We start from the raw sequence: 10,921 nt of genomic DNA on the forward strand, positions 1-10,921 counted from the left end.
AGATTATTGATAAAATGCAGGTATCATTAAAATGTAAATAGATGAAACAAACTATGCAGGTCAGATGCGAGGTTTGCCAAATGTTTTAAGGTTACAAACTGCTTTTTGGCGTTTGAGAACTATCTGCCTTGCCTGCTTCACAATTGGTAAGGCCTGGGGACATAAGGAACTAACTGCGCCCTTCATTATGCTGGAGTCAGACCTTGACTGCCCATAGCGCACAATTAAAGCAAACTAACAAGTTTTACCTTAAAGTTAAAAATCGCTAGGAGTTACCATTATAACATGTAATTGAAACTACTGGAAATAAGTTTACATGCAAGAAGTGTAAGAACAGTAAAATGTGTTTTTTAGTAAAAGGTTACAAAAAGGCATAGAAATGTAAATTTTTGCCTAGGGTTAAAAGATGGTTTTAAATTAGGAAAAAACTGAGGGTTCAAACAAGTGGTGGAAGAATTGTAGAAACTGATCTCGCAGAAGAAGTTCTCTGTGTGAACGTGTTGACTAAATTCAAAAGGGTTATAAAAGGTTTTTGCTTCTTTAAAATTTATGAGTCATCATCTTGGAAAAATAAATAACTTGTGGTAATCTGGAATTCTATTTCATAATATCAAGTACTTTCAACATATTTAAGTCTTCCCAAAATCAGATTTCAGTTTCAAATTGTCTTTCTTGACAATTTTCAGATAGTCCAGAGGACCCTTGGAATGTCCAGGGAAGAGAGATAAACAGGATTATTTGACATGTTTAGGTACATGGGATTGCCAAAGGTGATGTTGAATCTTCTTTAGGTTATATCTTGGTGAATAATGCTAATATATGTTCCAAAATTGTATGGGATTTCTAAAATTCTAACGTCTAAGTATATGCTATCAATCGTAATTAAGGTTGCTATGTCGTTATTGTAAACCATGGAGATAACCAAACTTCTTTGTCAATTGTGTTTCTAACTATAACTGCTCTAGACATTTTGCTACTCACAGACAATTGTTGTCTTGTTTTAATCCTTTCAAAAGATGGTTTATAATAAGCTATAGGACTCTGACAGGTGCTCTCAAATACAATTTTTGATTGAGACAATTGGGTTTCTGATAACTTTGGAGATTGTAGCATTGGAATAAAGGAAAATGTACAGGATTCAGGAAGAGCTGAAATGTTCATGAATATCAAGAGAAACAAGAGTTAACTAACTGGACTGAACTCAGAAATCTGAAGCAACCTTTCTAAGACTTGCTTGGAATATTGCTGATCCATGTTTTGTTTTTCAGAGTCAAGGAAACTTATGTTAAACTATTTATAGCCTTTTAATAATTGAGTAAGGTAATACCCACTGTGAGCAAAATTTAGAGCATGTTTGTTTCTGTCTGCCTGGTTCCTCTAAATTTGAAAACTATCTGGAGTGTTCTTTTGGCAATATAGTTGTTTGTATCAGTGCAGTAAGAATCCATTTTTCTTTTGCACAGAACACAACTGGAGAAGGTGGTAATTTTACCAAGGCTTGGACTGGAAGGGTATGCTTCCCTTTAAGGAGTCAAGCTTGACTTGCAGAGCTGATAGAAGCCCAATGGGGAGACTGGCCTCATACCCTCATCTACACAGTCCCTGTACAGGGTTCCTGACCTGTGGTCAATAAAGAATGTCACTTTCTAACAGGTCCAAGAGCTCTGAGTTTATCTTGGGACCTTAAGAGGGGAGGATCATCCAACTCACAGGTATTTCAGGATAAACCCATGGCTGGACTTGGCTTTAAAAGGTCTTGTATGAGATCCCTTGGGGAACAGAGTTCCAACACAGGCAATCTAAAAGGCCTTTGTAGAAATAATTTTTCTTGCTTCACTTTATGCAAATAATCAGGCTAAGTATAAGACTAAAGTCTATTTTGCAAACCACTCAGTCCCAGGATGATTTGGTTTTTTAACAAAAATGAGGACTGGAGAGAGAGAAAAATTATGTTTCAACACTTACACATTTGTCACCAAATTCTAAACTCACTAGTTGTTTTTAAGTTTTTGCCTACATGTTTGACTAACCCTAATTGTTCCTGTGAACCAACCAGCAATCTCCAACTTCAGCTCAGAAAGAACAAAAGGGATGGGTAATGTAGAAATCCGGATCAATATTCTAATTCTGAGAACTTATCCTACAAATCCTGCCAGGCGACTGGAATAAATAGGGTGCCCATCACTCAGGGGTTTCCTTTTGGGAAAGTAAGACCAAAGGAGCTAACCAAGCCAAGCACTATGCACCGAAATCCTAGCAAGCATGACTATAGCCACCAGTTATCTGGGCATGTCACAAGACATCCTTTTCTCTCCTTTGCTGGAGGAGGACTCAATTCCACAGTTTCACTTTAGCATTCAGCTTATAATAAGGAGTCCATGCAATCCCCCACCCTGAGACACATTTTTGTCCCAAACTCAATTCCAAGCTTTGGGTTAAAGTCCTAGGAAAGAAAACTGGATCTGAAGGATCCAGAGGCAGATGATAATGGAAGTTAAAAGGCACAGGGCAAGTGAGCATGACTGATGCCTGCCCATCAAGCCAAGCCCAAGCTTCCTGTTTCATGGATAAAGGCCACGTTAGTATCCATGGCAAAAATGGGGTGTAGAGAATCCATGGCTACTGAAAAGCAGGGGAGATAAGGCATATGTGGGTAAGAGTGGGTGATTCCCACCCCCTACCCACCCGTCCCCTGCTTCATTGGTGCAAGCCACTGTGACATTCATGGTGGGACCTGCCATGGTCGCCAGGACTCAGGGATGCAAGGATGGAAGAGGGAAAGACGATGCTTTTCCCTCTTTCCCTCACGTACCCCAGGTATCAGTTAGGAGGAGAAGGGAACCAGGGATACCTGCTTCACTCTTTCTAGAAGGGTAGCCATTCATCTGCAGTCTGTACCCCTTTTGAATGCATCATGAACCCCTGGGACTCCTTTAAAAGGCACCTTCTTTTTTCCTTTCTCCTCTTCTGTCCTCTTCACAGATAGGTAATTGTGTCTCTGTAATATGGGACACTCCCCTCAGATACATCCTCCAAACTGGAAAGAGTTAATTTCCCAAACCTTAAACTGGTTGGCTTAGGATTGGGCTTAGGGGAAGAGAACCCAGAAGACCAATATGCCAGCAAAAGGGTAAAGTGTTTTTTACCAGTCAGGCTTTTGGCCTCCCTCTCCATGTGCAAACTGGTAAAAGGCCTCAGGATTTCTGAGCTGCCCTTACCCCTTCCCTTGTTTCAACTTGATACATGTTTTCTAATAAACTGGTTTGTCTCTTCTTGCCTTCAGGTCATCAAACTCGAAGTGGCCATGCAACCAGAGCCTCTGATGATGGCCCCTTCTGCTCAGAACCTTACATAGGCCTCTGAGGGAGCTTTGACTGCCGTTTCCCCAAAACAGCACCCCTGTCAGCAGGAAGCAGTTAAGATAGGTCTTCATACTTACCCTTATTCAAGGGCACTTGGATGTGCTTCTTTAGAGGGGGGAATGAGACAGCCAAGTGGGAGGGGGTCCCTGGAAAATCTCCAACCAGCCTGCACACTGGGGTGGAGCCTTGGGAAGTTCATGCCATTTGCAGCAGGGAGGAGCCTGGCTCCTTCTCTCTCTGTGTGGAACCTGGGATTCAAGTTTTGAGCGGCAAGCGCTCTAGCAGGGACTCTGGCCTTGTGAGAGTCCCTGTTTCCCCCCTTTCTTTCTTTACATCCAATAAAACCCTGTCTTACTCACCATTCAAACCTGAATTTTTGTGGCCATGGACAGAGGACCCCATCTTTAGCTGAAATAAGGAAAAGTCGTGCAACAACATCAGATACAATAATTAATGCAAAATGGATCAATGGCTTCGTGTAATAGCTAAAACTATAAAACTGTTAGAAGAAAACACAGGGGTAAATCCTTGTGGCCTTAGATTTGGCAATAGTTTCTTACATGTGATACCAAAAGCACAAGCAACAAAAGAAAAACATAGATACATTGAACTTTATCAAAATCAAAATTGTGAGTTTTTGTTCTTTAAAGGACACTATCAAGAAAGTGAAAATACAACCCACACAATGGAAGAAGAGGTTTATAAATTATACACTGAGTAATGGCCTAGCACCCAGAATCTATAAAGTACCCACAACTCAATAACAAAAAGACAAAAATGGGAAAAGGGTCAAAATCAACATTTCTCAAAAGAAGATGCACAAATGGCCAACAGGCACAAGAAAAGATTCTCAATGTTATTAGTCATTAGGGAAATACAAATAAAAACCACAATGAAATACAACTTTACACATACTACAATGCCTATAATCAAAAAGATCATAAGAAGCACTGGTGAGGACGTAGAGAAATTTGAACCCTAAAACACTGCTGACAGGAATATAAAATGGTGCAGTCACTTTGGAAGACAGTCCAGGCGTTTCTCAAAGGGTTAAATCTAGAATTATCATATGGCCTAGCAATTCCTCGGTATATACCTAAGAAAAATGAAAGCGTATGTCTTCACAAAAACTTGTACTCAAATGCTTATAGCAGTATTATTTATAGTATCTAAAGGTAGAAACAACCCAAATGTTCAACTAATGAATGAATAAATAAAATGTGGTATAACCATACATTCAAATGTCATTTGGCTATAAAAAGGAATGAAGTACTGAGGTACATGGCACAACATGGATGAACCTTAAAAATACTACATTTCATGAAAGAAGCCAGTCACAGAAAATCACATATATGGTGCCATTCATGTGAAGTGTCAAGAAAAAGCCAATCTACGGAGTCAGAAAATAGATTAGTAGTCACTGCTAGCGGCTGGAGGGCAGGGGGAATGGAGAGTGACTGCTAATGGGTATGAGCTTTCTTTATGGGGTGATGAAAATGTTACAAAATTGGTTGTGCAGATGACTGTAAAACTCTGTAAATATACTAAAAAACATTGACTCGTAGACTGTAAATGAATAAATTGGTCGGTATGTGAATCATGTATCAAAGCACATGTTCTGATCAAAGTGGAAAACAATGAAATAAAAGGTCCCCTGGAGCAGAGTTCTGGAGCGGTGGGAGCTAAACAGGTAAACGTAATTCATAGAAGTCTAAATTCTGGAAACCAGGACTGTGTCTTTTACGCTGCTGCAGTGCACATGTTTAACAAAGTTCTATATGTAGGCAATGTTAAAGACAATCACACTAAAAGTGAAGAAAAGCTCTTAGAGCCAAATCATCCATCAATTTGCAGCTATGTAGAAGAGAAGATGTTATAAAATCATGGAAGCCTCCAAGAGCCTTGACATGTAAGAGGCTTACACAATTGAATTGTGCAGATGCCTTGTGACTTGGTCAGAAATTTGCTCATTCCAGAGATGCCCTGGGGTTCAGATAGCTGATAACTACGCCTGAAGAAGTTAGACCTGTTCTAAATACCCCCAGATTGTAGCATTCTTAAAACCATCTCCAGGCTCAGAACCTAACTAGAGGATTGCTGAACTAACTTGCTTTCCTTGAGGACCTTTGGACTACTTAGAAGGGATTCAGGCTTGGGGTCAGTTTTTGAGACTAAAAGTCCTGAAATCTGTCTCCTGGAAACACTAAGGACATTTTTTAGTAATTTTTCTTCCAGTAAAATCCCAAAGTCTAATTTTAGTACAAATCTTTGGGGTTCATCCAGAAGCAAGTGGCTGCTAGGAACATAGACTTTCACTCCAGAGTGAGTAAATGTTAGATAGATTAAATTTTTATCTAGCTTTAGATTTGGTCTTGTATGAAACTGACAATAAAATAAGAAACATGGTTTAAACTGTACAAATATCTATCAAGAAGCTAGTCTGTCTCAAATCACTTTCACAAGGGTAAAAGATAAACCTGTAGCCATCTGATTTCTTTGCCAGTAGGAATGGGGTACTTGGTCATAGAATCAATATTATTTACATTTGCTTTCAAAAACCTTGAGGTTTAAAACATATATACTTTGTTTTGTGGGATATATTACTTCCCACAAATGCTCATATGGAAGACTCTAAACAGCATTTAAAGTCAATTCCATGACACCTATTGACTTCCATTATGAGTTCATAGATGGATTTCCATGAAAGAATTCTCCTAAGCAACTGTTGAAAACTTTTGCAAAGGAAGATGCTATCATGGCGGTCATCTCTATGACCTACTGACCAGTGTAAAGAACACTGCTGGAACTTTGGTGCTACCAACTGTCAGCTATTAGTTATGTGCCCTTAGAATTCAGTTAGGGCCAAGCCAATCCAATTCAGGTCTCCTCAGGGATTCTTTTTTTTTTTTTTTCATTGTAACTTTAGGGAGTTTCTTTTTTTCTTTATCTTCCACTGAAAGGAAGTCCTGGACCCAATGTTTGACTTCCTCTCAGAATAGTAATATGTATGCAAGATGCTGCTGGCATAAGATATTTCTTTTTTTTTTTTTTTTTTAATTTATTTATTATTATTATACTTTTAAGTTGTAGGTACATGTGCATAACATGCAGGTTTGTTACATATGTATACTTGTGCCATGTTAGTCTGCTGCACCCATCAACTCATATTTACATCAGGTATAACTCCCAATGCAATCCCCCATGATAAGGCCCCGTGTGTGATGTCTCTCCTGAGTCCAAGTGATCTCGCTTGTTCAGTTCCACCTAAGTATAGGTTTTACGCGGTGTTTGGTTTTCTGTTCTTGGTGATAGTTTCATAAGAATGATGAGCTTCCAGCTGCATCCATGTCCCTACAAAGGACGAACTCATCCTTTAGCAGACCATGGTGTGTATATGTGCCACATTTTCTTAATCCAATCTGTCACTGATGGATACTAGCTGATTCCGAGTCTTTGCTATTAGAATAGTGCCGCAATGTCACAATGCATGTAGTCTTTATAGCAGCATAATTTATAATCCTTGGGTATATCCCCAGTACTGGATGGCTAGTCATATGTGGTACATCTAGTTCTAGATCCTGAGGAATCGCCATACCGTTTTCCATAATGGTTGAACTAGTTTACAATCCCACCAACAGTGTAAAAGTGTTCCTATTTCTCCACATCCCTCCAGCACCTGTTGTTTCCTGGACTTTTAATGAGATCAGCCATTCTAACTCGGTGTGGACAGTATTCATTGTGGTTTTGATTTTACTTCGATGGCCAGTGATGATGAGCATTTTTCATATGTCTGGCTGTAAGGAATGTCCTCTTTTGAGAAATGTCTGTTCATATCCTTTGCCCACTTTTTGATGGGGTTGTTTGTTTTTTCTTGTAAATTTGTTTGAGTTCTTTGTGGTGGTTCTGATATACGCCCTTTGTCAGATGAGTAGATTGCAAAAAATTTTCTCCCATTCTGTAGGTTGCCTGTTCACTCTGGATGGTAGTTTCTTTTGCTGTGCAGAAGCCTTAGTTTAATTAGATCCCATTTGTCAATTTTTAGCTTTTGCTGCCGCCGCTTTTGGTGTTTTTAGACATGAAGTCTTTGCCCATGCCCCATGTCCTGAATGAAATGTACCGTGTTTTCCCTAGGATTTTTATGGTACAGTTCAACACAAGTCTCTAATCCATCTTGAATTAATTTTCTCAGATAAGGAGTAAGGAAAGGATCCAGTTTCAGCTTACTTATGGCTAGCCAATTTTCCCAGCACCATTTATTAAATAGGGAACTCTTTTCCCCATTTTTTCTCAGGTTTGTCAAAGATCAGATATTTGCAGATGTGTGGTATTATTTCTGAGGACTCTGTTCTGTTCCATTGGTCTATATCTCTGTTTGGTACCCAGTACCATGTTGTTTGGTTACTGTAGCCTTAGTAGCTTGAAGTCAGGTAGCTGATGCCTCCAGCTTTGTTCTTTTGACTTGTGATTGTCTTGAGATGCGGAATTTTTGGTTCCATGAACTTTAAAGCAGTTTTTTCCAATTCTGTGAAGAAAGTCATTGGTATTTAATGGGGATGGCATTGAATCTATAAATTACCTTAAGTGGTATGGCCATTTCAATGAGCATTGATTCTTCCTATCCATGAGCATGGTATGTTCTCCATTTGTTTGTGTCCCTCTTTACCCATACCCAGTCTCCGAAGAGTCCTTTACATCCCTTTGTAAGTTGGATTCCTAGGCATTTGATTCTCTTTGAAGCAATTGTGAATGGAAGTTCATTCATGATTTGGCTCTTGTGTTTGTCTGTTATTGGTGTATAAGAATGTTGTGATTTTTGCATGGCCACTTGTATCCTGAGACTTTGCTGAAGTTGCTTATCAGCTTAAGGAGATTTTTGGGCTGAGACAATGGGGTTTTCTAACATGCAATCATGTCATCTGCAAACAGGGACAATTTGACTTCTTTCTTTCCTAACTGAATAATTCCCTGATTTCTTTCTTCTTGGGCCTAATTGCCCTAGCCAGAACTTCCTCCAACACTATGTTGAATAGGAGTGGTGAGAGGGCATCCTTGTCTTGTGCCAGTTTTCAAAGGGAATTTTTCCAGTTTTGCCCATCAGTATGATATTGGCTGTAGTTTGTCATAAATAGCTCTTAATATTTTGAGGTAATGCCCATCACCCAATTTATTGAGCTGCTTTAGCATGAAGGGCTGTTGAATTTTGTCAAAAGCCTTTCTGCATCTATTGAGATAATCATATGGTTCTTGTCTTTGGTTCTGTTTTATATGTTTACTATGTTTATTGATTTGCATCGTTGAACCAGCCTTGCATCCCAGGGATGAAGCCCACTTGATCATGGTAGGATAAGCTTTTGATGTTGTTGAATCTGGTTTGCCAGTATTTTATTGAGGATTTTGCATCGATGTTCATCAGGGATATTGGTCTAAAATTCCTTTTTGTTGTAAGCCCGCCAGGCTTTGGTATCAGGATGATAAGTTGGCCTCATAAAATGAGTTAGGAGGATTCCCTCTTTTTCTATTGATTGGAATAGTTTCAGAATGGTACCAACTCCTCCTTATATACCTCTTGGTAGAATTCCAATGTGAATCCATCTGGTCCTGGACTTTTTGGTTGGTAGGCTATTAATTATTGCCTCCAATTTCAGAGCCTACTATTGGTCTATCTAGGGATTCAACTTCTTCCTGGTTTAGTCTTGGAAGAGTGTAAGTGTCCAGGAAATTCATCCATTTTCAGGTTTTCCAGTTTATTTCCATAGAGGTAAGTTTATAGTATTCTCTGATGGTAGTTTTGTATTTCTGTGGGTCTGTGGTGATATCCCTTTATCATTTTCTTTTACCGTCATTTGATTCTTCTCTCTTTTTCTTTCTTTATTAGTCTTGCCAGTGGCCCACACTATGATTCTTTTCAAAAACCAACCCTGGATTCATTGGATTTTTTGAGGGTTTTGTGTCTCTCATCTCCTTCCAGTTCTGCTCTGATCTTAGTTATTTCTGCCTCTCTGCTAGCTTTCAATGTTTGCTCTGTTTCTCTAGTTCTTTAATTAAGTATGTTATGTCAATTTGATCTTCCTGCTTTCTCTGTGGGCATTTAGTGCTATAAATTTCCCTCTGCACACTAAGCTTTAAATGTGTCCCAGATGATTCTGTATGTTGTATCTTTGTTCTCATTGTCTAGCACATCTTTCTTTATTTCTCTGCCTTCATTTGCTATGTACCCAGTAGTTATTCAGAGCAGGTTGTTCAGTTTCCATGGTTGAGCGGTTTTGATTGAGTTTCTAGTCCTGAGTTCTAGTTTTGATTGCACTGTGGTCTGAGAGACAGTTTGTTATAATTTCTGTTCTTGTACATTTGTTGAGGGAGGCTATCTAATCATATAGTGGGTCACTTTGAGGTACGATAGGGAAGAAGAATGTATATTCTGTTGATTTTAAAAGGAGAGTCTGAGAGATGTCTGGCTAGGGTCTGCTTGCTGCAGAGATGAGTTCAATTCTGGACATCCTTGTTAACTTTCTGTCTCGTTGATCTGTCTAATGTTGACAGTGGAGCGTTGAAGTCTCCATTATTATTGTATGGGAGTCTGTCTCTTTGTAAGTCTCTAAGTGACTTGCTTTTATGAATCTGGTGCTCCTGTATTGGGTGCATATATATTTAGGATAGTTAGCTCTTCCTGTTGAATTTAATCCCTTTACTATTATGTTATCTTCTTTGTCTCTTTTGATCTTTGATGGTTTAAAGTCTGCCTTTACCGGCATCCAGGATTGCAACCTCCCTGCTTTTTTGTTCTCCATTTGCTTGCAAATCTTCCTCCATCCCTTTATTTTGAGCCTGCCCTCAATAGGAGATGGCTCTGAATACTGGTGCAGGACTGATGGGTTTTCGACTCTTTATCTGTGCTTCATACAGTTCAGGCTCTTTAAATCACATTTAGTCCATTTTACTTACAAGTTAAGAGATTGTTATGTGTGAACTTGATCCTGCCATTATGATATTAACCGGTTATTTTGCTCGCTAGCTGATGCAGTTTCTTCCCAGCCTCGATGGTCTTTACATTTTGGCATGTTGCACAAACAAAGCACTGGTTGTTCCTTTCCAGTTGAGTGCTTCCCTTCAGCGGTCTCTTGTAAGGTGCCTAGTGGTGACAAAATCTCTAAGGCCGTTTATCCTTTTGTAAAGGATTGTATTTCTCCCTTCACTTTGTCGAAACTTAGTCATTGGATATGAAATTTGGGTTTAAAATTTTTCTTTTAAGAATGTTGAATATTGGCCCCACTCTCTTCTGGTTTTAGAGTTTCTGCCGAGATCTGCTGTGGTCTGATGGGCTTCCCTTTGTGGGTAACCCGACCTTCTCTCTTGGTCGTCTCTTAGATTTTTCCTCCATTTCAACTTCTTTGTGAATCTGGCAATTATGTCTTGAGTTGCTCTCTCGAGAGCCATCTTTTGTGGATGCTTCCTTCGTATTTCCTGGATTTGAATCGTTGGCCTGCCCTACTAGGTACAGTTCTCCTGACGATATCCTGAGTGTTTTCAACTTGGTTCCATTTTCCCCTCACTCAGGCACC

The sequence above is a fragment of the Papio anubis genome, chromosome X (assembly GCF_008728515.1).
Source record: "Papio anubis isolate 15944 chromosome X, Panubis1.0, whole genome shotgun sequence".
NCBI classification, from domain to species: Eukaryota; Metazoa; Chordata; class Mammalia; order Primates; family Cercopithecidae; genus Papio; species Papio anubis.